A 26,922-nucleotide genomic window follows, 5' to 3' on the forward strand; every position below is an offset into this window, starting at 1 on the left:
AGTTGCATCTTTGTATTCAATCCCTTCAGCACCTTGGACAGCAGTCTCTCAAGGCTCAGCCACAGTTACCTTGTGCCCCATGCTTCCTAGGCCCAGGTCTGTGCTTTAAAGGCACTGTGTCCGAGTGTTTTGTTGTCCCAGGGCTGTCTAATTTTGACTCATTTTCAGCATCCCTTTCCAGGGCAGCTTTATTTATTTCATGTCTGAAAGGAGTCCTCTGTGCGTGGCAAAGGCTTGTTGCTGGGACAATAGGAGGCTGCCTTATACTGAGTCCCACTATGGCTCTATCTAGCTCAGTCTTGTCCACAATGGATGGCAAAAACTCTCCAGGGTTTCAGACAGAGGACATTCTAGCTGGAGATACAACAGATTGAACCGGAGAGCTTCTGCATGTAAGCAGCTGCTTTACCACTAAGCTATGGCCCTTCTCCCATTGCTTCTGCCCTGAATGAACTGCAAGCCTGTCCTCCAGTCCTCCCAAAACTCTCTTTTGTGGCTACACTCTGCAGGAGGTCATTGGTTGCAGAAGTTGAGCTGTCTGCACAAGTGACTGAATCCGTGAGAAGGCTGATCTGTAATGAAATGCTGACTTTCAGGTATCTCTTGAAGACCTTTTTTAAATTTTTTTAATAAAATTTTTATTAGGTATTTTATACTTATAACAAGAAAGACAATAAATAATAAAGAAAAAGAAAAAGAAAAAAGCAATACACAAATTCAACAAACAATACATCCACAGTAGAAACTGAGATAAAAACAATATAACAATACAACATAGAAAAAATAAAAACAAAAATAAAAACACACATCCAAATTTTATAACCACATCTCTCATTGGCTTATTTCCTCGACTTCCTCACACCTCCCTTTTTTGTATTCTAGTTCAAGGTATCTAATTCAACAAATCCTTTCCCTCTTCTTCAATTTAATCTTTGATTTATCATAATACAATTTAATTTTCAATTTCCCAGTTTAACACATTAGCACTTAATGTTCATATCATTCTTAATAACCCTTCTGCTAAAACCGTGTAACTTCATTCCAATATACTTCTAACATTCTTTAATTTTACAATATTTTTGTAAATATACTTTAAATTTTTTCCAATCTTCTTCCATCGACTCTTCTCCCTGGTCTCGGATTCTGCCGGTCATTTCTGCCATTTCCATATAGTCCATCAGTTTCATCTGCCATTCTTCCAGAGTGGGTAGTTCTTGTGTCTTCCAGTACTTTGCGATGAGTATTCTTGCTGCTGTTGTGGCGTACATAAAAAAAGTTCTATCCTTCTTTAACACCAATTCTCCAACCATGCCCAGGAGAAAGGCCTCTGGTTTCTTCAGAAAGGTATATTTAAATACCTTTTTCATTTCATTATATATCATTTCCCAGAAGGTCTTAATCCTTGGGCACGTCCACCAAAGGTGAAAGAAAGTCCCTTCCACTTCTTTACATTTCCAGCATTTATTGTCAGACAAATGGTAGATTTTTGCAAGCTTGACTGGTGTTAGGTACCACCTATACATCATTTTCATTAAATTCTCCTTTAAGGCATTACATGCCGTAAATTTCATACCAGTGGTCCATAACTGTTCCCAGTCAACCATCATAATATTATGTCCGACATCCTGTGCCCATTTAATCATAACAGATTTCACCATTTCATCTTGGGTATTCCATTTCAACAGCAAGTTATACATTCTTGACAAATTTTTAACTTTGGGTTCTAACAATTCTGTTTCCAACTTTGATTTTTCCACCTGGAAGCCTAATTTTTTGTCCAATTTATATGCCTCCATTATTTGATAATAATGGAGCCAGTCTCTCACTCTATTCTTTAATTTTTCAGAGCTCTGCAGTTTTAGCCCGTCTCCCTCTTGCTCCAAAATTTCACAATATTTCGGCCACTTGGCCTCCATATTGAGTTTTTTCAATGCTTTCGCTTCCATTGGTGACAACCATCTTGGGGTTTTACTTTCTAACAAATCTTTGTACCTTATCCAAACGTTAAACAGTGCTTTCCTAACAATATGGTTCTTGAATGCCCTATGGACCTTGGCCTTATCGTACCAGAGATAAGCATGCCAACCGAATACATTATTAAAACCTTCCAAATCCAGAACATCGGTGTTTTCAAGAAAAATCCATTCTTTCAGCCAGCAAAATGTGGCTGATTCATAATAGAGTTTAAGGTCTGGCAGGGCAAATCCACCTCTTTCTTTAGCATCTGTTAGTATCTTAAATTTTATTTGAGGCTTCTTGCCCTGCCAGACAAATTTAGAGATATCTCTCTGCCACTTCTTGAAACAATCCATTTTATCCACAATTTGCAATGTTTGGAATAAGAACAGCATCCTTGGCAATACATTCATCTTTATAACAGCAATTCGGCCTAGCAATGATAGTTTCAAGTTTGACCACTTCAGACCAGCATTTTTCATAATTATCTATAAATAAGTTGACATTCTTAGAGGTCATGTTAACCCCTAAATATTTCACTTTCTTAACCAATAATAGTCCTGTCTCCTTCTGGAACTTATCTCTCTCCATTGCAGTTAAGTTTTTTTCCAATACTTTTGTTTTCATTTTATTTAACTTAAAACCTGCTACCTGACCAAAATCTTGGATTAATTTCAATGCTCTTTTGGTACTAGTCTCCGGCTTCTTGAAGACCTTTTTTATGCCAACGGGTCTGTGCTATTATTTAAACATTTCCTGAGCACCCAGACATTTGAATTCTTTGGACTGATTTTAATGTCCGCTGTCCACCCACTTTTCTACATTGCTGTCTTTTATGACATGCCCTAGCTTCTGAGAAGCCTTTCGCTCAAACCAGTTAGACATGACATGAATTAGTCGTTTTACCCACCCAGCATGTATGGAACAGAACCTGACGAATCAACTGACAAGGCATAATTAATCCCCCAGCTGAACTGAACAGGGAGCAGCAGCTGGGGTAGAACATGCAAACAATAAATTATTAGTTCAAGGTACAGAAGCCCCAGAACACCCCAGCCACATGGAGTTAAGAATAGCAATTCCAGATTAAAGGGCTTGCATCTGAGACATTTGTTCCTTCCTTTTTCCCAAGACAGGTGATGTTCCTACGAATACATGGGAAATATTGAAAGGACCGTGGTCATTTTCCCTCCGCAGCTGAAGATCCAGAGCTATCTGAAGAGGGGGAAATACCAGGTCTTGCTCAGCTGGAGATGTCTTATTTCCTTTGAAGATATAAGCTGATGAGAATTTTAGGCTGCCGGGGGTGGGGCAAAATCTGAGGATGGGAAAAATGATATCACTGGCAGTCACATGGGAGGCTGCTGAAAATGCACATGGAGAAACAATGGGTCCTTGTACTGAGGGGACTGTCTGTCCTGCAGGAGGAAGCCAGTTGTTGAAAGCGAACATGGATCTGAGAAGGAGCTTAGAGGGAGATTTCAACATCCAGCTGGAGCCATCAATGGCAGTTCGTCACTAGTTCAGAGTTGGGGACTTTTTTTCAGTCTTAAGGGCCATATTCTCCTCTGGGAAGCCTTCCAGGGGCCGTGTGCCTGTGGTAGGAGGGGCCACAGGTGAAAGTGGGTGGAGTTATGAATGTAAACTTTGTTTTCCTAAGGGAGGCTGGTTTCTACACACATTCAACTCTCCACTCTCTGTCCTTCATGACTCAAGGTTGCAAGGGGAGGGGTAGTACCTCTGGTGGGGGGCACATTGTGCTCCTTCTGGGGTAGTTTGTCCACCTTTGGTCACTACAGCTCTCACCTGCGGCTCTTAGAATCTGTCAGCCTGCAGCAGCAGCAGCCACACCCCAGGAATGGCTTCAACTGGCGGGCTAACCAGGTGAGGGGAGTTGATGGGACTCAAACCCTCAGTGAGTTAGGGGCTTCCCCTGCATGCAAAGCCAGTGTTGGGTACTGGCTTGAGGAGGAGGAATGGCAGGAGGCTACAGCCAGGGAACCCCCCAGGGAAGCATCAAAGTGGGAAGGCCCCAATCCAGGAGACTGCTGGTGGGATGCAGGAGACAGGTCAGAAGAAGAAGAAGATGGCGGAGCAGATGGCTTGGAGGCTAAACAAGCAACAGGTTTAAGGGAGACTGAGGCAGCTGAGGAGGAGGAGGAGGAGGAGGTGGAGGCTGAGGCTGCAACAGATCCCCCGGCACCTGCCATGTCCACTGTTCCCTTCTCCCCTCCTCCTCTGTCCCTAGGAACAAGGGAGGCATTACATGTAGCAGAACAAAAGGCACAGAGAGCCCCTCCACAACTGTTGGGAAGTCAGCCGACTGGGGAGGAGCCTTAGGCTAGGGATGCCATATTTCTAAAAGTAGAAACCAAGACACCCCGAAAGCTGTGGAGCTATTTTTAGGAAGACCCCCAAATTGTTGAGCTTCTTAAAGGAAGACCCAGAAGCTGTTGGTGTATGATAGCCCCACCTTAGGAGGAGGCTAACTGGCAACTGGGGCTAGTCCTGCCTGTGGAGTTTCTGTCGGGTTTTGTCTCCCTGAAGAAAGAGTCCAGCTTACTGCTCATCTCTGAGTTTTGATGCTGAACTGCAGCTGAATCAGCCCTGACAGCCAGGCTCCGGACAATTGAGCAGATGAGACCACTAGGGGGTCCAACAGTCAAGAAGGTGGTTTCTGCCCATGCTGTAGAGGGAAGTGACAAGCAGTGGGGCTCATCCACCTGGGAAGGTAGCTCATTTAAGAGAAGGAAGTCCGTGATCCTAAACCTGATTGATCCCTTTAGCCCAGTATTGCCCACTTCCAGCCTGAGTGGCAGAAGCTCTCCAAGGTCTTGGGCAGAGAGAGGCTCCTACCTACATTTTGCTTCTAACTGCAGGTGCTAGGGACTGCACCTGGGACCTTCTGCATGCAATGCAGGTGCTGACACACTGAGGCTATGTTGCCTCCACAAAACCTTCAGGTATGGGCAGGAGGCACTACTCGGCATCATTATATCCCACCCTTCCTCCCAAAGGAGTCCAGGGCAGCAAACACACAACAGGTAAACAACCAAAACATCCAAAAACAGTTCCTACACAGAAGCAGACTAAGAAAAATCTCTACTTAGAAGGCTTCTTGAAAGAGGAAGAGGAAGTAGGCATTGAAAAGATAAAAGAGAAGGGACCCCCGATAAGATGGTACCTGCAGGAAGCAGTCATCTGCAGAGCAGAGCCATCCATTGGGTGTATAAGGGGTGATATTATTTTTCAGGTGCCTTAGCCTCAACCAATACCTCAAACTATCAATCAACCTCCTCAGTCTCCTATATGCTTCTGATGAAATAGGCTATGCCTGCATAAGTTATTGTTATGTTGTCCTAAAATGCCACTACTCTTTTGTCTCTTCCGTCTGAAGGATCCCGGTGAACAAGCAAAAAGCCCTTGAAAACACACACACACACAAGAGGACAAGACAAGACAGGGCTGTGCACCACAAACCATCCCAAAATAAGCCTCCATTCCCCATCAATCAATATTGGGCTAAAAGCTATAGAACACAAAGCTAAATGCACCTAAAAACTGGTTTTGAAATAGCCTTGGTCTTGCCTAGTCCCTCAGCCTTGTGAGTTTGGGAGCTAGTCTGCAAGGGTGAAAATCTAATGGAGGATTCCATTGTTGAATTAACCAAGCAAGGGTCATAGTTGCCACCTATGTACCTTGTGGTTGCTCTGTGCCAGAGGGCAAATGAGGGTGGGCCTCCTCCCTCGCCTGGCTGGGAATGAGAAAGGAATAGTTCAGAGTTATGTGAGAGAGCTGGGCTGGAAGTTGGCAGAAGTCACAGAGACAGAGCCATGCCTGATCTCTATTTCTTCTTGATTCGAAGGCTGTAACTGGAAGAAGCAAGACCTTCTGGGGCATTAATGCTGTGAGCCTCTCCATCTTTGGCTCAGGTTGTATATGTGTGTGAATAAACCATATATCATAAAGACACCACAGTCTCCGCTGAGCCTCATTCCAAGGAAACTTGCTCTAACAACCTCACTAATGCAGCCCCTTCAGTCCTTTATTCTAGTTTCCCTTTCCATGCCGTACCATACAACGCTTTGCCAGTATTTTCAGGGTCATCTTCCACCACAATTTAGGGTTGCCATATGTCTGGGAAAACCCGGACATGTCCTCTTTTGGGGGACCAACATGCCTATCTGGGCGATTATTTACATTTTAAAGGAAATGTCCAGGTTGAGGGGGAGGTGTTGGGGTCTCGGGCTCATGTGGCTCGGGAGTGGGCTGCTCTGCCGGTCGTGGCCCCTGCCAGCCCGAGCTGGGGAAAGGGGCATGGCATTGGTGACCCCGCACACCTCTTTCCCCAGCTCGGGCTGGCAGTGCCTCAGGCTGTCCTCTTTTTTTGCTCTTGTACCTTCGTTTTCAAACAGCTTAGTTCTTGAACGTTTTGGTTCCCGGAACTGATTCCATTCAACTTCCAAGGTATGACTGTAATCAAAATAAAAATAACAACCACCCAATAACCCACAATTGGATGGCCCCATTGGGTTCTGGAATTATGGGGGGATGAAGTTTACGGCATGTAATGTCTTAAGAGAGAATATTATGAAAATGATATACAGGTGGTACATGACACCAGTCAAGCTTGCAAAAATTTATCATTTGCCCAACAATAAATGCTGGAAATGTAAAGAAACTGAAGGTACATTCTTTCACCTCTGGTGGACGTGCCCAAGGATTAAGGCTTTCTGGGAGATGATATATAATGAAATGAAAAAGGTACTTAAATATACCTTTCTGAAGAAACCAGAGGCCTTCCTCCTGGGCATGGTCGGCCATTTGGTGTTAAAGAAGGATAGAACTTTCTTTATGTATGCCACAACAGCAGCAAGAATACTTATTGCAAAGTATTGGAAGACACAAGATCTACCCACCTTGGAAGAATGGCAGATGAAGGTGATGGACTATATGGAATTGGCGGAAATGACCGGCAGAATCCAAGACCAGGGAAAAGAGTTGGTGGAAGAAGATTGGAAGAAATTTAAAGACTACTTACAGAAATATTGCAAAATTAATGAATGTTAGAATGATGTTGGATTGAGGTTAAGTGGTTTTTAGTAATAATGTTTGAAGGAATATGTAAAAACGGATTGTTAACAAGTGAAAATTCAAAGTTACAATATATTAAGATCAAAGATAAGGATAAAAGTAAAGAGGGAGAGGATTTGCTGAATAAATAAATTGAACTGGAATACAAAGAGGGGAGGTGTGGGGAGGTCCGGGAAATAAACAAATGCAAGATAAGTTATGAAAGATCGAATTGTTTTTAATTGTCTTTTATTTTTGTATTTTTCTTCTTTTTTTCTTTTTTCTTTTTGTAATGTTCTGAAAATCTTAATAAAACATCTTATAAAAAAAAAGAAAAACTTACCACATTCCACTTTCTCTACACTATGCGTGTACCCCTGACCGTGTCCTCCCTTACTCATTTCCCCCCTAAACTAGAAAGCCCCAAATGTTTTAGCTTCTCATCTGGGAGTTGCTCCAGCCCCTTGATAATTTTGGTTGCCCTCTGCTGAACATTCCTGCCCCCCCCCCAAGCTCTGCCTTCAACTGCAAACGTTGCAGACAATGCCTTCCCTGCAGTTGCACTGCCAAAAAGGTTCAGTTTTACTTTTCAGGACAGGAAATTCTCCTGCAGGCCATCTGTGCTAAAGAGAGGGTGCAGATATAAGTCTCCTTCTTTTGGACCACCCAATTTGCATAAAAATAAGACAAGATTAAAAGTGTTGAGTTTTCCCCACCCCATGGGAAAGGAGCAAATGAAAAATCCTCTCCTGAGCTGTGGCTGCTACTTCCTGAGCATGAGAGATGAAAAGGGCCTGTATGGATTTGGCAATGTCAGCATTCACAGTTCGAGAATCACACTTGGCTCATGACCAAGGGTGTCCAAAAATAGCAAAAGCCAAACTTTTGGCTCAGAGTTGATCTGTGTTCCTCCAGATTTTGCTGGTCTCCAATGCCCATCACCATCATGACCAATGGTCTGGGATTATAGGATCTGGAGCCCAGAAACACCTGGAGGGCCTGAGCTTGAAATTGGGAGTGTCAGTTTTTCACTCTGGGCCTGTGACCTTCTGAACAAAGGGACAGTCTCTGCAAGAGCACTCCAATGCTGAAATGAAAAATATGGCATGTCAAACAATAGCTTGGGATCACACATCCGCTCTGGAAGTCCTAAGGCCAGATGTGTGTGAGCTGTTTGGGCTTACTCACTGATCAGAGAAAGGAGTTCTGGGCACATCATTTTTTTAAAAAAGCATTCCCTTCTTTTCCTTTTTTACTTTATGCAAGTGGGTTCTGAAACAAAACATTGCAACTTGGCGAGTACTTATGCCCAAGGCCAGCCTAAGACATTTTGCTGCCTGAGGGAAAGGACAAAATGCACTGAGGTCGGCTGGGTTGTTAGAAAGGTAGCGGGCAAGGCACGTGACAGCTCTCTCTCCCACAGAAGCCGCCTAGTCAGGAGGAAGAGCTGAGGGGAATACTTTGCTGATAAACCTCATGCTAGTAATGTGCCTAGATAATTAACATTTTCTGTACAAGTATGAAATTGGTATCGTTTAAACAGTTGAACAAAAATATATATTTCCTAATAACGTCAACTCTGATTTGGACCTATTTATAGTATATCCTGAGATTTTGCCAAGACATCTATATTTTGCATTATTCTCCAGACATGCCTGGAGTTGTTCAGTTGTTCAATCACCTTGCCCAGGAATGGAAAGTTTGAGCCATTGGACATAATGGCCAGGTTCAAATATGTCTTTTTAATAAGCAGTTTAACAATCACTTCTTAAAGGGGGTCCGAGAAGACTCCCTCACAGAGGGAAGCATTCACCAGCCCACTGAGCCTCTTGCTCAGCCATGCCTGGTTTCCTTTTAGAGCTAGGATGGGCGAGGATCAAGGGGACAGGTGGTAGGTTTCACTCGTTCAAATCTATCCACATCCTCAGAGGCAACAGGTTGTAATGGATCCCATCCAACTTGACTAGACCCAGTGGCGTAGTGGGCTGCGGGGCACAGGGGCAGTTGCCCCAGGCACAAAATTGTTAGAGGTGCACAATTTCAGCACCCGGTGCTGCCTCAATACAGCTGCACACTTCCATCACTGGGGTCCGATGACAACGGCTTGTCCATGCGATCAGGTAAGTGACCTCTCCAGACAATGGGGTGGCTCTTCTTTTCTTATCTCTGTGGCTGTGATCCCCTGGGTCATGTGGATGCCATTAGCCAGTTGAATGCGCATGCATACTCCATCTGTTTCCCTCCCTCCTACCCCCTCCTCCACGTGGCCCCGGGAACTGGCAAGCCATACTATGTCTCTGACTAGGCAGAGCTCTGGCACCCTCCTACCTTGGTGGAGTCTACCTCTTTTTATCTGCAGAAAAACTCATGACAGGAGTCATTACAGGAGATCTTGGACTCTGTATCAGACCCTGATGGCAAAGGTGGTTCTGTTAGACTATGAACCACCTGAAAGTGTCCCCTGGTACTGTTTTCACCAACAGATCACAGTGCCAGGTTTAGACCACAGTGCCACCTGCGTCCCTCCTGCACATCCATACCCTGGAGCAAGTCTGGGGATGGGCTCTTGGTTTCTTTGGCCAACTTAACTGCTCAGTAATTGTCACCTTTGGGCACTTCCCTGGGTGTACACCTGTCCTCACGCTTGAGGGATTATGGCGGGAGATAGAGGGGGAAAGAGTCCTTTCCTTAAGGGCAAGAATGGCATTGGAATGGAGGAAATTGATGCAGGGGGTTGATTTTCGAGGATTTTCTGAAGTGAGGGGCTTTTCCTAAGCTGGCAGTCCATAAGGGAAGTGGCTTGACAGATTTCTTGCAACAAAGGATCACTTTTTGCAATAGAAACCGGTTAATGGGCTTTTGATGGACTGAGTCCATTGGTCTCTCAGCCGACGGCCACTCAGGAGCTCAGTCAAGCTGGCGAAGCTCTGCTGCTCCACAGAACTGAAACAGGCAGCGGCACAAGAAAGATTCTGTCCACTAGAGGTCGCTATCCGCTAAGCGCTATTGGCTAGCTGTCCAAATCCGATGCTTTTGATTGGGCTATACGCAGCAGTATGTAAATACAGAGTTCATGCCCAAGTCCCCGTTCATATTGATACGGTTTCATACCAGAAAGAGGGAAGCAGGGTCTTTTCTTCATAAAAAAATATGTGGTGCTTGGTGCGACAGGGGAAGGAAAGGGCTTTCTTGAGCTCATTGTCTCACGCCCTAGCTATGTGGAGGGGTTTCTGGGGAAGGCGAGATCCCTAGCGAATTTCCCCCTCGGAAATTCCGTATAGCATATTCTTAGAAAAGGGGGGGGGGGAGAAAAAAGGAGGGGGAGAGAAAAGACTGAAAGGGAAGAAAGGTTTCCCTATTCCCCTCCACTCTTCCAAAGAATTCCGAGCCGAGTTGCAGAGCTCTTTCCTCCCTTGTGACCTCCCCACCCTCCTCCTTCTCCCTTCCACATAACTGGCTGTGTCACCTTGCCTGCCAATCAAACCTCCCTTTGAACTGAAGCAGAGTTCCATCCCTGTTTGTGCCAGTTCTGGAGTCTAAAAGCTGTTACCGGAAAAATCCGAGGGCTCCCTTGGACAAAAAGTAAAGACACCAACCAGAGTAAATTGGAGCAAATCAGCAGCCTGTAGGCTTGGCCTTTATTGTACTGTTGCAGCAGGGTGTTCCCCTCACTCGCAGGAGAGAGGAAAGACCCAGAACAATGGTGGGCAAGACCTTAAAAAAACTTTTGAAATTCCCCTCCTCTAGGTCAAGCCCACCCCCAGAAACATCATGCATATATTACAGAAAGAAGGGGTTGAGGGAGGAGTTGTGGTGGTAACCTGAGTGTCCTGTCACCTGGCTGGTTCCCCTCTTTCCCCCCCTCATGAGTCATTTTCTGAAGACAAAGGTAGTTGCAGTTTCCTGCCCCCTGAGGGGAAATCCAATCACTGTTCTTTTGTTATAGTCCGTGTTGAATCCACTTGTGTATGCAGGGTTGATGGTCGTCTGTCTGAGACCATCAGGGTTGGCATAGCAACTGGGCAGGGCTCCTGTGGATGTGATCCTATGCTCAAGGGATTATGGTGGCCTGTATATCAAACCTTCCCCATTTTGTAGTCCGTCCTTCATGGAGTAAAATAAAAGTGGAACAGTGCAAATCTGATGTATGGTTGATTTTCTATGAATTTATAACAGAAGTGTAGCGTATGTAGTGTGTGAGTGTGAGTGTGTGTGAAGTCTGTACAAACTGAATGATGGGGGGGGGGGTTTCCTGCTACAGTTCCCCCCTTCGGAGATAAGATTGCAAAGGTGGCTACTTTGCAATCCTTTTCTCCGCACAATTTAAGGTGGTAAATATTAACCTGCTATTCTCCGTCCCAGATGCGTGTGTCCATGTGAGCCTGAAAGGGACTTGGATGTCATGCTTCTTAAGGATATTTGCATAGAAATGTAACGGTGTAACAGTGCACATAGTTAGACATAGGATATCACGTAAAATTAATATTTTGTTGCTCAGTTACTTGTGGTATTCTAGCACCTTGGAAGAAATATTTTCTCAATAGTGGTCTATGCTTTACATTTAGCAGGAAGGTCCACTAATTACTGAAAAATGCAGCTTGCTTTGTCCCCCGCCATTTTTTTTGTGTTCTCAGGTGTCAAGGTAGCTGTTCTGTGGTCTCACACCCGCGTGGTGTCACAGTAGTGACAATCCCTGGTGAATCCACTTAGGGCTTTCATATTAACCATGTTGCATGGCACTCACCACAGTTGGCACACAGCTTGGACACGTCATGAGAGAAATGTCTTTGCCTTGGCCATTCTATGGTATTTTATTATTATAGGCTCTGGTCTTGCAGTCATGGGAAGTTGCTCACTTGCACTTTAAGGACCAAAAAGCTAATTGCAGCCTGGATACACTTGCCCAATTCAAACCGAGTCCAATTTGAATTTATCTTGCCCCATGGTTCTCAACTTTTCAAAACAAACTGTTAAAAGAAAACCATTCTTAAAAAGGGCATTTTGTCCAAATAAGTCAATTTAACTTTATAAGGGATCATTCCTGCTAAACCAAAGCATATCCACCTTCATGTTTCTTGTGCTTTATGGATCGAGAAGCTTGTCCTAGGCAAAACAAGGTTCAGCACATTTTAAAATGGATAGGGAAAGTTGGCAGAGCACTAGGTGGAACTATGAAATGTGGTTATAAATTGATCTAAACATTGGGTTATACAATAGTGTGGGCTATTAGAAAGTGTAAAATGCAAGAGAATTCTCCATTGGTGCGTAAGCAATAAGACATTAAACATAAAAACAATTACACACAAAAAATTGCCCCCCCCCCTTTGTAGAAATCACACTGTCAGACACAACATTCCTACATAATAACACATAATACAAAAGAAACTAATTAAATATCAGTTGCATATCTTGACACAATTGTGATCTTTTACGTATGTATCTCTTGAATCCTGGAGCATAGAGGCTTGAGTGAAAAAATGTCCATGCCATTCAACTCCCCCCCCCCCTTTTGTCAGCCCCACTCCCCCAGCAGTCTATATCCTTTGAAAGAGATAGCTGTGGGCACTTTGAAAACTGGTGTCTGTTCTTGTCTTGTGGTGGCGAAGCTTTTCATTGCATCTGTAGTAACACATCTGTAGAAGTGATATCCTGTAAGGGGCAGGGTTTTGGGGACTCAAAAGACAGAGTTAGAAAAGGGAAGGGGCGAAAGGCAAAGAGGATGTCCTTCAGTTTCCGTGGGAAGCTGCAAATATTAAGCACTTTAGTCATTTCAATATTATTATTACATTTCCATATAATTGCTGTTATTATCTGCCAAGTTTGCTTGCTTTCCTTCACTTAGTTTGGCTGTGGAAGAAACAAAGGGACAAAACCTTTGTTAATTTGAACACAATTGGCAAGTTATTAAACATTTTGCTTATATGGGTCCGAATTCTCTTAGAGGTGAAAATCTCTGTCAGGAATGCTGTTCCTATAATGCACACAAAGCCTGTTATCCCATTGGGGGGGGGAGAACTAGTCAAGAGTGGAACTCACAGTGGGAGCGCTTTGATATTTACCTGTGAAAAGAATTTGGCATGTTAAGATTTGAAACTTGGCAACCTCTAGACATTTGATGGTCCAGTACTTAACCCTTTTGTCTTACGTAGCCCCTGGAGCAAAGGACACATTAAGGGTGATTTCCCTCAGTGGTTCCAAGTTTTACACGAGGAAATTTGGATAAGTTTCTCCCTGCAGCCGAAGCTCTCCAAACCTCCTCTCCCCCCTTCCTACAGTTCCCCCTCCTTCCTCTCTCTCTCTTTCTGTCTCTCTCTCTCTCTCTCTCTCTTTTTTTGTATCTAGCCTCTGTGCATGTGTAGAGTTCATGTCTCAGGAAACCTTTTATACTATTGAAATGTTGAATCTTTTGGCTAAATTACCATTTGAATAAAAGTGGAGGGTAAGGAGTAGATTTTAAAAAATAGGGTTAGATTTAAAACAAAACAAGAAACTCCACAATTCAAGCATTCACCAAAGCTAGAAGTTTTCTAAGGGATCATGTTTCCTTCAGCCCAAGCAAGGGATTACTTCCTTTATGTACAGGAAAGGGCTAATATCCCTCTGGCCATTCGCGGAACAATGCCACGCCCTTATATATGGGGGGAAATGGCCAGAGAGTCAGAATTCATAATATTTTTAACATTCTCAGTCATTTCAGCCTCACCATTTGCAGACAAAATTTTCCTGCCCTTTATTTACAGGATGGTGAAGGCTACTCAACTTTACTATATGAATTTTTATGTGCTTAAACTTTGGACAGACTTTTAAGTTTGAATTTTTGTAAATAATAGACAAATGATAAACACTGTAATCACTCAAATGCCTGATATCACCAGTTCTGCTTCAAAACATCACGGCTTTCACCTGGCTTTCACCTCTCACCTTTTTTAAAAAACAAAGAGCAAGGTTGGGCTGAATTTCAACTCATCACATGCTTGCAGACACATGGCCCTCCACACAGCCACAAATTGGGAAAGTTGAAAGGGACCCTGGGGTCATCTAGTCCAACCCTAAAATACAGGGTTCATAGCAAGATTTGTACTACCAAAGAGACACACATATACTTATGTACACAGACACAACTGTTTGAAGAGACCACAAGCCATGCTCCTATCATGTACTAAGGGAGAGGAAAATAAAAGTACCCAACTTTATACAGAACCCTTTTAGCAGATCTTGAAGCTAGTTTGAGTGAAGATTGAAGTGAACATTTTTCCTAAGGTAGGGAGAGGATCTCTTATAATGCATAGTTAAAACAGCCATAGATTTGATTTGAAAGGAATACAGAAGTGAACAATTTTTCCTAAACTTGCAGAGGAATAGTAAGCCTAATCTATGCCCCCCCCCTTTCCTTGCAGTTTCCTTTAAAGGAAGCTTATTCGGGAGTAAATTTACCTGGCACAGAAGTAAGAAGAAGAAAAAAACTGAGTGAGACAGAATGAAACAAGGGGGGGGGGCATTTTCTAAGAAAAGAGGCCAGGAAGTCTTATAGAGACTGATATCAGGACTGGACTCAGATAGACAATTTTTTTCTGGCCCTGGAAGCCTCTACATTTACTAACAATTTTTTTTTTCTTAGAAAGAACACCATAGTTTCATAGGCATATGCTTAATGAAATACATACACTGCATTGTAGCTTGAGAGAGCAGTTGGCTCAACTAGGCTTTTGCAGCAGAAATATTTGTGTCTTCACAGCACATTTCAAAATACTGGAACAAAAAGATTGGAACACGGATGTAGACTTACAAACTCAAAGTTGCAGCAAAACATAATCTACCATCAACTTAAATCAAATCATACTCCTCACTCAAGCTACTCAGAGGAAGACTCTTTGGAGCCTCTCTCAAATAACAAACATTTGCACACTTCATTCTAATATATATATATATATTTGTCCTGTTTAAGATTGATGAGGCCCAGCATTCCTTAGCTTCCTTAGATTTAAAATTTTGAAGCAAGCTTGCAATTTAAAAACTATGTGCATTTATGAACAGTCTGTGGATGCCGAAGCCAATGTAAACACAAACCCTTTAAATATTTCTAAATCTTTGAGTACATCTCTTATTCATTTCTCTCTCTCTCTCTCTTTTTTTTTTAATATTTTAGAGAAACTAAGATCTCTAATGCGTGGGCTCTCAGGCTGGGCTGTTATTATATCTACTGCCTTCTGAGCACCATTAGGTTTATGATTTCATATTCTAACTTTAGGTTATAGTTTAACAACACAATTTTGATGTGTTCAGCTCTCCCTAAGGGTTCACACTCTGATTTTGTTGAAGGATCCCTGAGGTGGCTGCTGTGCCCTGGGTTCCAGGTGGTGGGCCTAAGCCACCCACTAAAAGTTACAACGGTCTTGTACTTTGTGCTTGGAAAGACCATTTTGCCCCTTTATTTTAAACTGGAGGGGCGTATCAGAATCCTCTCTGGGGCAAAAAAAAAGCTTCATGGAAGCTTTGTTGCCAGGAGGAGTCCAGCCAGGGTGTTTAGTGAGCTCCCATTTTCCCTCTAATACGGAGGGGGGGTTGCTCAGTAGATTACACTAGGAGATAGAAGAACGGGTACAAGAAAGGGACAAAGAATGGGGTGGGGGGTGGGGAAGAATATTCTACCAGTATTCAAGTTATCTTTCAGCTAAAGCAATCCCTGCCTACCAGTAAACTACAAGCAGTTTGTCTAGAAACCACAGGCATTAGCCTGGAAAACCACGGGTCTCTCTACCCGGAAAACCACAGGCCATAGCCTCGAAAACCACGGGTCTCTCTACCCGGAAAACCACAGGCCTTAGCCTCAAAAACCACAGGTCTCTCTACCTGGAAAACCACAGGCCCAAGCCTGGAAACCCACGGGTCTCTCTACCCGGAAAACCACAGGCCCTAGCCTGGAAAACCACGGGTCTCTCTACCCGGACAACAACCACGGACAGATTAGGACGTCCCTGGGCGACTCCGAGAGGCGACGTCTGATAGCAGAGAAGAACCATACTTCCCCGGGCGACTCCAAGAGGGAAGATGGGAGAGTTAGGACGTCCCTGGGCGACTCCGAGAGGTGACGTCAGATAGCAGATAAGAACCGTACTTCCCCGGGCGACTCCGAGAGGGAAGACGTCAGAGATAGAAGGAAGGAAAGGAAAGTCCAGCTGTCGTGGGGACAATGTTTACCAGCCCCCTCCCAATGTGTCTACTTCGAACCATACTCACGTTCGTAGATGTCCCCCGTGGATCCCGGGATCCTTTCTCTTTAGCCGGCTTGACCTCGCCTTTGCTCCCCCTGGTTGGGCTTTTGGTGACGATTGATTACCGCCCGCAAAGTGGAGGCAGGGAGAGGAAAAAGGATCCCTGGGCTAAGGTTGCCCAGTGGCGCCTGATCCCTTCCATCTCCCCCCTCACCTTCACAGGAGGACCAAGTGTCCCTGAGCATGGTCGCCAAACTGTTACCGGAAAAATCCGAGGGCTCCCTTGGACAAAAAGTAGACACCAACCAGCGTAAATTGGAGCAAATCAGCAGCCTGTAGGCTTGGCCTTTATTGTACTGTTGCAGCAGGGTGTTCCCCTCACTCGCAGGAGAGAGGAAAGACCCAGAACAATGGTGTGCAAGACCTTATAAAAACTTTTGAAATTCCCCTCCTCTAGGTCAAGCCCACCCCCAGAAACATCATGCATATATTACAGAAAGAAGGGGTTGAGGGAGGAGTTGTGGTGGTAACCTGAGTGTCCTGTCACCTGGCTGGTTCCCCTCTTTCCCCCCCTCATGAGTCATTTTCTGAAGACAAAGGTAGTTGCAGTTTCCTGCCCCCTGAGGGGAAATCCAATCACTGTTCTTTTGTTATAGTCCGTGTTGAATCCACTTGTGTATGCAGGGTTGATGGTCGTCTGTCTGAGACCATCAGGGTTGGCATAGCAACTGGGCAGGGCTCCTGTGGGTGTGATCCTATGCTCAAGGGATTATGGTGGCCTGTATATCAAACCTTCCCCATTTTGTAGTCCTTCCTTCATGGAGTAAAATAAAAGTGGAACAGTGCAAATCTGATGTATGGTTGATTTTCTATGAATTTATAACAGAAGTGTAGCGTATATAGTGTGTGAGTGTGAGTGTGAGTGTGTGTGAAGTCTGTACAAACTGAATGATGGGGGGGGGGGGGTTCCTGCTACAAAGCCAAGGACCTAAATCAGCCAAAGGAAAATGACACCCTTCCTACCCACGCAAAAATGCAACTTTCATTGGTCTGTTTGCTACTGGACGTGGGTTTGTTTTTTTCTTTTGGTTTAAGGAGCACAGCAATAGCTCATTTGCTTGCGAGTGTGGGAGTCTGCAATTCTTGGTGTTCCAGGGCTTTTTGCAAGTTGGAGTTGCCTCCAGTCCACCCCAGATGTCAGAACAGTCCTTCTGAATTAGAGCAATGGATGATCTATTTTTTTTAAAAAAAAAATAATATTTATTGATTTTCCAAAAAACACGAAGTTACAAAAACAAAAGATTCAAATACAATAAGATAAAAAAAGAAAAAGAAAGAAGAAAGAGGCAAAAACCAAAGTATACACAAACAAAAGTAATAAAAATCCCACACACTCCCTCCACCCTTCCCACCAGCACAAAAGAAAAGAAAAGCAAAAAGCAAAAACATTCAAGAAAAGAATAAATCTCCATCCTTCAACATCTATTTTCAAATAACTTATTTCCTCGGCCTCCTCCCACCTCCCCTTCTGTATTCCAGTTATTAATCAGGTCAGCAAATTCTTTCCATCTTTTACTGCTTACTCACTTATTTACCTTAATCCATTTATATCTTATTCTCTTATCAACATCACAATTTAAGTAAGCATCTAAAAAGAAATTATATAAACTCCAATTCCCTAGTTAAAAAGAAAAGAAAGAGGAAAAAAAAAAAACCTTAAATCTTATACTTTTAAATCATATATCTTTATATCTTAATATCTTATATCATTATGTTGTTTCCACTAAAGCCAAATAAAGTCGTTCCACCATCTCCCAATTATTCTTAATCATACCATATTATACAAATACTATTTTTAAAAGTTCCCAATTTTCCCCACCATCTCATCCCCCTGGTGTCGGGTGCTGCCAGTCTTTTTTACCAGTTTTATTAGTCTTTTCTGTCAGAATTAATTCCCTAACCCGGTTCCCTTAGACCAATGGATGATCTAGTCCAGCACCTTGTTCCCCATAGTTGCCCAGCAGAGGCTCACAACAAGCCCATAAGCAGGACCTGAGTGCAATGGCCCTCTCCCACTCATATTCCCAAGCAGGGCCGGACCTCTGATGAGCCAGAGTGAGGCAGCTGCCTCAGGCGGCCGATGCTGAGGTGAGGGGATGGAGCTGGGAGTGGCCTGTGGCCTGGCCTGTACCCCTACGTTAGCTGACTGCTCTCGAGTGCAGGGAAAGCTCCTGTCCTTTCCAAAGTACTTGGAAGAAGATTCAACAGTCAATCCAATTGGCTTCGGTACAGGAAAGATTTGGGGGTGTTTTACTGTTTTGGATGTTTCAATTTGCTGGCATCGCCCAAAATTGCTGGGGCAACCCAGTCCGATGGACAGCATAGAAATCTCAAGGTTGAATTTGTCTGATTTCCTTTCAGAGCCATTCAAGTTGGTACTTTTCAGCACCTAGGGGTGTAGTGGCATCTGGACCATGGACCTCTCAGCTGGTGAGTTGTGGGAGTCAGTCTGCAGCTCACCACACCTCAGCCAGTGGGATGTATCACCAGAGATTACAGAACCCCAGCCGAGTCTTCAGAGATGTCCTGCTCTCAGCAGAACAGCTTCTTCCAGAGCAGTGGCGGAGCAGGCTGGGTGCGGTTCGCACTGGGTGTCATCCTGCGGGGGGGGGGGGACGACACATTCACTGTAGGCTTGGGAAGCTGGGGGTCGTGAGTGGGCGCTCCCGGCTGGAGGAGGCAGGCAGGAGAGAGGACGGGAAGGAGGCAGGTGAGCAAAGAACGGAGGGGGGCAGGAAGGGGAGAGGAAGGAAGCGGGATGGGTGGGTGCGCCTTTCATTCTGCCTGGAAGACCAGCGCCTACAGCTGGACTACCAAGTGGATTGAAAGGGTCACTTTTGGGGCAGCGCTGCAAAGGCAGAAGGGATCTTGGCCGGTTTCTAAACAGGGAAAGTGAGTTTCCCTCTGACAAACGCTTTCTGCCTCCCCTCTGCAAAGCTCCACATGTTTCCGCCCTACCCTGTCCTCAGCCAACCCCCCACTTAGAAGCCACTCTTGGGTTATTGACTTCTGTGTGCTTGTGTATCTGTGTCTCCCGTGTGGGGTTCCTCTCTGCGTAAAGTCTTCAAGCTGTGCCTGTGTGCGCCTGACATATCGGCCCCATTGCCTTTCCCTCGTCAAAATTTATCTTTCCCCCCCACCTCCAGTCTCCTTTGTTGTGGGTCCTGGCTGAGAGGAAAAACAGAAGACGGGGGGCCATCGGTCAGGGATAGTCTACTTGAGATTCCTGCATTGCCCCAGGGGGTTGGCTTGATGACCCTCAGGGGTCCCTGCCAGCTCCACTCTTCTCTGGTGCAGGCTTGTGCAGAGTTTTAGGTCCAAGTTGGGTGCAAGGGGTGCAGCCCATCTTATGCACCGCCGGCTGGGGAAGAAGTCCCACTGATCATGATGAGACTCGCAGGCGAGTAGATTGCTGCTGTGCAGGCCTGCTGTTGAAATCAATGTTTTCCTTTTCAGAGCATGGTGAAATCCCCATGACTAAAACCTCCCCTTCCGTAGTTTCTGTCAGGAGTTCAGCCTACACTCGAGTAGCACCCTGGCAGAGACACGTGCCCGACTGGCATGTTCCCTCCCTCCTGGTCGATCGTTTGGGAGCTTCATAAGCACACACACACACGGAGCACTGCAACACACACACGGAGCACTGCAACATGGCTCCCTCTCTCTCGAGCATCAGACAGCAAAGAGAAAAAGAACAAAGGACAACAGTCCCACTTCACGGAACACAGGAACACAAACATCCTGTCCCCGTCACTTCCCACTCGGTGGAGTCAAAACATAGACAACAATCCCATGACTGCAATCATGGAGCTGGAATTCTCACAGTTTCAAGCGCTACCACAGGTTCCGCAGAATATCTGTACTGCATGGTTTAGTGTGGCAGCACCTGCCCTTTGGAACTCCCCGCCTCTTGCAACAAAGCACGTGCCTTTGCTAGACGCTTTTCAGGCACCTGCTAAAAGCATTCTTGTTGAGGCAAGCATACCTAGAAGCTTAGGAAGTTGAAGTAATTTTCATCTCTTTTAGTATTTTAGCTTTTGTATGTTTTAAAGTAGGATTGTTGATTTTTCTTGATTTTACTGCTGTGGTGGTTTTTTTGTTTTTTGTTTTGGTAAACCACATTGCAGGCTTTTTAAAATAAATTTTATTAAATAAAGAAGCAATACATAGAACTAATCATAGAAATATATAGGAAAATATATATCCCGCCCCCCCATTTTCTTTATTTTCCCTTCTCCTCCTCCTGCTGCTGCTCCTCCTCGTGTTCCTCACCTGAAGGAAAAGCCAAAGAACCACCATTAAAATTGGTGCCTGGTATGTGCAACCATATGCTGTATTTTTATTCTTTTTGGCAAGAAAATGGGCACACAAGGAGGCAGCAAACCTTTGTGCCCTTCCTAGGCAGCACATGCGCAGTCTGCTACTGGCCTCTGGTCTCCTGCGCATGGGGTGGGGGTGGGGGGGAGGCCACCCCTTCCAGGCAGCGAAGGCGACCCTGGCATGGCTACCAGCTGCCCACAAAGGCGCACTGAACTGGGCTCCAGACTGTGGTGGGACGCCCCTAAGCCCCAGCCAACATGGCCAGCGCTCATCAGGGATGATGGGACTTGATACCCAATGGGAGGGAGGGCCATGTGAAGACAGGATTCTCAAAAATACCTCTGGCTTGCGGCTCCTGGAGTGTTACTGGCAACACATGTAGTTTCTCTTCAAGCTCCCGGAGCTTCACACGCAATGCTTGAGTTTTCTTAAGTACTGTTTCAGCTCCATGCCACACCTCAGCCAAAAGAGCTGCTATCACTGAGAAAAAGAAGGGAGCATGTCATTCCGGTCAAGTTGCACCAAAGTGGGACTTGTTCATCTGAGCTCCACAGGCTGGTTTTTCTAATTGTTTGACTGGGGTTGTTTGTTGGTTTTTCTTTAACTTGGGCAAGGCCTTTTTATGTGCCCTTTCAATCCCCAAGAGCCAGCACTGTAAATCAGTTTTAAGGGAGTCTTACAACCACAGCTGCCGCCACCCCCCACCCCCCAACATCATCAGCAGTTACACATACAGGCTTTTAAAACTTATTGAATATCTTTTTAAAAAAGTTAACCTTGTAATTCCTAAATCATTTTAAACACTTTGAAATACTTCCTAAAATTCTGCTTTTTAACATTTATGCAAATGATGTAATAAAGGAACCCAAATGGCCAGATATTTCCCTGTTTCAGTTTTATCCCAGAATGTATCCATTTTGCTACATGCCAACGATACGGTGTTGTTAGCACAAACGCAGGTGGGTATGAGGCGATTACTAAAGAACTTTGGGAGACTGTGTCGTAACAAAGATTTGAATACAAATTATTCCAAGACAAAAGCCGTAGTATTGCGGGCACAGCCCAGGAAGCAAAAATGGCTCCTAAATGGACAAGCCATTGAACAAGCCAGGCATTTCAACTACAGTGGTACCTCTGGTTGCGAACGGGATCCGTTCCGGAGCCCCGTTCAAATCATGAGCAGAACGCAACATGCGTCTGCACGTGTGGGGGTCGCGATTTGCCACTTCTGCGCATGCGCGTGACGTCATTCTGAGCGTCTGCACATGCGCGAGCAGCAAAACCTGGAAGTAACCCGTTCCGTTACTTCCGGGTCGCCGCAGGACGCAACCTGAAAAGACGTAACCTGAACCGAGCAGAAGAAGAGGTATGACTGTATCTGAGGATTTGCTTCTCTGATAGGAGTACTGGGTCTCATCAGATGACAGCCTCGGCCTTGAAGGCATCAAGATCTGCACAAGCAATTCTTAGCTTTACCAGAACTGCAGGCGGCAATGGGATTGCCCCTGCTCTGAGAAGATATACAGTGGTACCTCGGAAGTCAAATGGAATCCATGCCAGAAGTCCGTTTGACTTCCAAAACATTCGGAAACCAAGGCGCGGCTTCTGATTGGCTGCAGGAGCTTCCTGCACTCAATCCGAAGCCGCGGAAGCCCCGTCGGACATTTGGGCTCCAAAGAACATTCACAAACCGGAACACTCACTTCCGGGTTTGTGGCGTTCGAGAGCCAAAACATTCGAGTCGCAAGGCGTTTGGGATCCAAGGTACGACTGTATTGGTAAGGATAGGAGGGGATCGGGAGAGACAGGGAAGCCCGGAGGGAACGCCCCACTTAGCCCAGCTCTGACCCCAAGCCAATATCACCAGCGGCTGGAGCAAAAGAGCAGAGGAACCGCGCAGCGGGGACTGGCTGGGGGCTAGAAGAACGCGGCGTGGACCCTCCCCTGCCAGTGCAGGGGGGCACAGCAAAAACCATGCTTTATGTGATTGAGTTTATTTTCAGTCCATTTCTTATCCGTTTTTTAAAGCCCTATGAACCCAGGAAGGCGGCCTGAACCACTGGAGCCCATTTCCTGGAACCGCCGCCTCAGCCCCAATCTAGGGACCCGACACCAAGCCCTGGGGGTCCCATGGGAGAATTCAAACTGCCCCTTTTTCTTGTTCCCTTCTCTCTCTCTCTCTCTCTCTCTCTCTCTCCCTCCTCCTTCTTCTTTCGTTATACGCACAACCCTCCCTTCTTTATTAATACATTATTACTCATTATTCATCCATTTCTATTCACTTCTTACTCATTTACTCATTTTCATTATTATTACTCATTTTTCTCTTTTTTAAAAAAAGTTTTTTTTAATTTCTCATTAAAGAATTCTAGATATATATCTACATTTCCATCCCCACTCCCCCCCCCCTTTTTCTATTTACTTATTACAATGGCTTTTTTCTTTTCCTTCTCTTTTCTGAACAAACAGACAAACCATTTTCAATAGGATTTTTTATGTTTCTTTCTTCTTTTTCTCTCTATCTCTTTTCTCTCTTCCTTATCTTTTCTTTTCCATCTTGTCTTTTGTCTCACACTATAACTTGAACCACCACAGCGACTTTTGATTTTTAAATAGAATTCCATTAGCCTTTACATTTTTAACTTTGGACTCTTATCTGCAAACTCCCAACCCCACCTCCCCACCTTAACACTGGGAGGGCCATGTCCCCGGAATTTGTGAAGACAGGATTCTCTCTTTTTTTATATATAAATATTTTATTAAGTTTTACAATAAGTATAAAGCGATAAAAAATAAACCACAGCACAACAAAAATAAAAGAATACAATAACACACAAACACGAAACAGCAAAGAAATATGAAAAAATAAAAATAAAAAATAAAAACAATTATTATCCTCATTATATTCTTGGCATTGACTTATTTCTCCGACTTCCCCAGACCTCCCTTCGTGGTATTCCAGATCATATATTCTATCAGCAAATTCCTTCCCTCTGTCTTAATTTGATTTTGTCATAATTTTAATATCTTAATATAACTACATTTCCTTATATCTTAAAATATTGGGTCTTTTTTAATCTTTAAACTTTTTACTAATAACCTTTTACATTCAATCTGGTGTCATCAAACATTCATTATCTTATAGTGTTTCTGTAGATAGTCTTTGAACTTCCTCCAATCTTCCTTCACCGTCTCTTCTCCCTGGTCTCTGATTCTGCCAGTCATTTCTGCCAATTCCATATAGTCCATGACTTTCATCTGCCATTCTTCCAGCGTGGGTAGTTCCTGTGTCTTCCAATACTGTGCGATGAGTATTCTTGCTGCTGTTGTAGCATACATAAAAAATGTCCTATCCTTCTTACGCACCTGTTGGCTGACTATGCCCAGGAGAAAGGCCTCTGGTTTCTTCAGGAAGGTGTATTTAAACACTTTTTTCAATTCATTATAGATCATCTCCCAGAAGGTCTTAATCCTTGGGCACGTCCACCAAAGGTGAAAGAATGTACCTTCAGTTTCTTTACATTTCCAGCATTTATTATCGGGCAAATGATAAATTTTTGCTAGCTTGACTGGTGTCATGTACCATCTGTATATCATTTTCATGATATTCTCTCTTAAGGAATTACATGCCGTAAATTTCATACCAGTGGTCCATAACCGTTCCCAGTCAGCTAGAGACTCTCCTCCCCAAGGGGTTGTGGTCGGGAGCTCCGACCCCGCCCACGCAGGGGCGGGAGCCCCTGCTCCTTCCGGCTCACCTGGCCGGCGCTGCACGCCCAGGAGGCGGCTCCCACCTGGAGCCGCCCGTAGAAGGGGCGTGCCTGGCCGTGATATATTCTGGCGCCGGCCCCCTCTTCGGCCTCTTTCTTCGTCGCTGCTTCGCGAGTCAAGATCAACTTCTTCTCAACGTCGGAAGCCAGGGAAGTAATCCTGTCTGTGCGTGGCGTTTGAGGTCGGGTGTTTGGCTGGGAGAGCGATTGGAAGCGTGAGGGCTTGGTGTGTGATTGTGCAGGCGTGCGTGTTACTGTGCAGGCGTGCGTGTCTACCGCCTCCTCGCTGTGTTGCTGTTTTCGTGGTGCCTAACGTTTGGGTTAATTTGGGTACTGTGCTTGGTTTTTCGCTGCGCGACCGGTCTCTGTTTGTGGGGTTTATTTGCTGCTACAACACACTGTGAGAGGTTTTTTCTTCACCTCGCTCTCTCCTTCCCCCGCCCTTGATCCAGGCTCTCAGTTTAATTTTCCTTGGCACATTTCCCTCTATCGCCCCTCCGGGTGCAGCCCACATGGCCACATGAACTAGTAGATACCACGCCAGCACGTCCCTGGTCTGGCTGCATTCGGCGCTTCTATACTTCTTACCTTCCTCTAACCTACTTTGCGGCTTCCTCTGACTTCCCTAGTAGCACCTCAGCAAGCCCATAACAGAGCGGTAATTGCCTGTGACGGCAGCGCTCCTCCCGGCTTTAAGTAAGCAACTCTGTGTGTGTGTGGGCTGCCGCTGGTGAGCGTGTGGGTCGTTTATAAGGGGTGCGTGTTTTCATCCTCGTGTTTGCCAGTTCGAAAGGAACATTGAGAGCTTGGGGAGCCCTTACAGTTTCGATCTGGTTTTGCTCCGTGTAAGGGGGCTTACAATCTCGATCCGTTTTGCCCTGTGTAGCTTGAGAGAGCACCCTTTGTGCCTTTGCCGCTGTTGTCCTTAGTCTGCGTTCCTGCCCAGCGAAGTCCCCCCCCACCCCCCACCCCCCACATCATTTCCTTTTCGCTATTGCTAAGCAATTGCAGCAGCCAGCACAGCCTGCTTACTGAATTGAGGGCTGGGCAATTTTACATTAATTGCTGAACAGCCAGCCTACTGCTGAACTGATTGCCTAGCTATTATACTCTGCTGTATTTTTACACTGATTACTGGGTGTTTGCGATACTGTTGGGAGCAGTTTATTCTTCCTGCTTTCCGAGCCTACTGCCTCTCCAGCTAGACGCTTTGGTTGCTAGGCAACCCGGCAGCCAGGCTATTGTTCGCTGATTGCTGAGGATTGTTGGATCACTTGGAGCCAGGCTTTTGTTACATTGCTACTGAGCAGCTGCACCTTTTGTCCTTGGTTGCTAGGCTATTGTTCACTGATTGCTGAGTGATTACTGGAGTTCCAAGCTATAGACACATTGATCCCACATGGACAGCCAGGTCATTGTTACAGAGTTGCTAGTAGCTGCACCTCCCTTGGCTGGTACTTAATATTGTAGCAAAAGGCCATCACATCGGGGGTGCTGGTGGCTGCCAGAGAGCAGGCCTGAGAGCACAGTTTCTTAGATTTACTGGGGTTTAATTGGATATTGATATCTAGTTCATTGCTGTGAGTCACCAGATTGGTTTGGTTTGATACATCCTATAACAACATTTAAAAATTACAAATAGAAGGGGCGATTTTAAGCTAATCAGATACGGATTTTAGCTGAGTGCAGTTCATTTGTTGAAGATCTGTGTGATTTAACAATTTGTCACGCAATTTAATAGTCAACCTTTGGTAAAATAAGCAGAGGTACATATCATAATAACAATAATATAAATATAATAAATAAATATATAAATAAGTAAATTCATATAATAATAATAATAATAATAATAATAATAATAACAACAATAAAAAATAAAATAAAATAAAACAAAATAAAACAAAATAAAATAAAATACAATATAATAAAATAAAATATAATTGTAAATAAATAAATAAATAATAATAAAAATATTTTCTCTCTTTCTCTGTTAATATTTAATCCTTGATTAATAACAACTTCGCACACACGCTCACGCATACACACACACGCTACTCTCACACACGCACTGCAATATTTATACTGATTTAGATAATTTAGCACACACACACACACACTCATACATCCATACACATTTTGGTCAGATAGTTGAATAGAGAGAAAGGTAAATAGATAGATAGACAGATACAGACTCTAGCGTATACTAATAGCAACAATAACACGCACTAATAAATAGTAAAACAATAATAACTGTGAGCCACCTTTCGGGTGCTGCTTCTCACATGGCTCCAAAAAGGAAACGCGCGCCCGATGCAGCACGCAGTGCAGCGGCAAAGTCATCGGGGAGACCACAGAGAAAGAGCAGTACCCCAAAACCTGTCTCTCATTTCCTCCAAGCTTTCAGATCTTTTATAGATGACTACGAACAGCGCTTCCCGGAGGAGAACCCAAGCCCCCCGTCTTCTCCTGAGGCGATCCCGGATACACAAGTGGTCCCGGAGAGCCCCCGATCTTCTCCCAATGAGGAACTT

The 26,922-nt window shown here is 44.7% G+C and overlaps 1 protein-coding gene across 1 annotated transcript in view; it reads right to left on the reverse strand.

Annotated features, from left to right (window-relative positions):
* The window catches only part of LOC310668799 (uncharacterized protein), a gene marked incomplete at both ends in the record, with an annotated part of 214,164 nt that overhangs the window by 124,682 nt on the left and 62,560 nt on the right, over positions 1 to 26,922 (reverse strand).

Source organism: Podarcis tiliguerta, assembly GCF_965153285.1.
Source record: "Podarcis tiliguerta genome assembly, chromosome: W".
Lineage (NCBI taxonomy): Eukaryota > Metazoa > Chordata > Lepidosauria > Squamata > Lacertidae > Podarcis > Podarcis tiliguerta.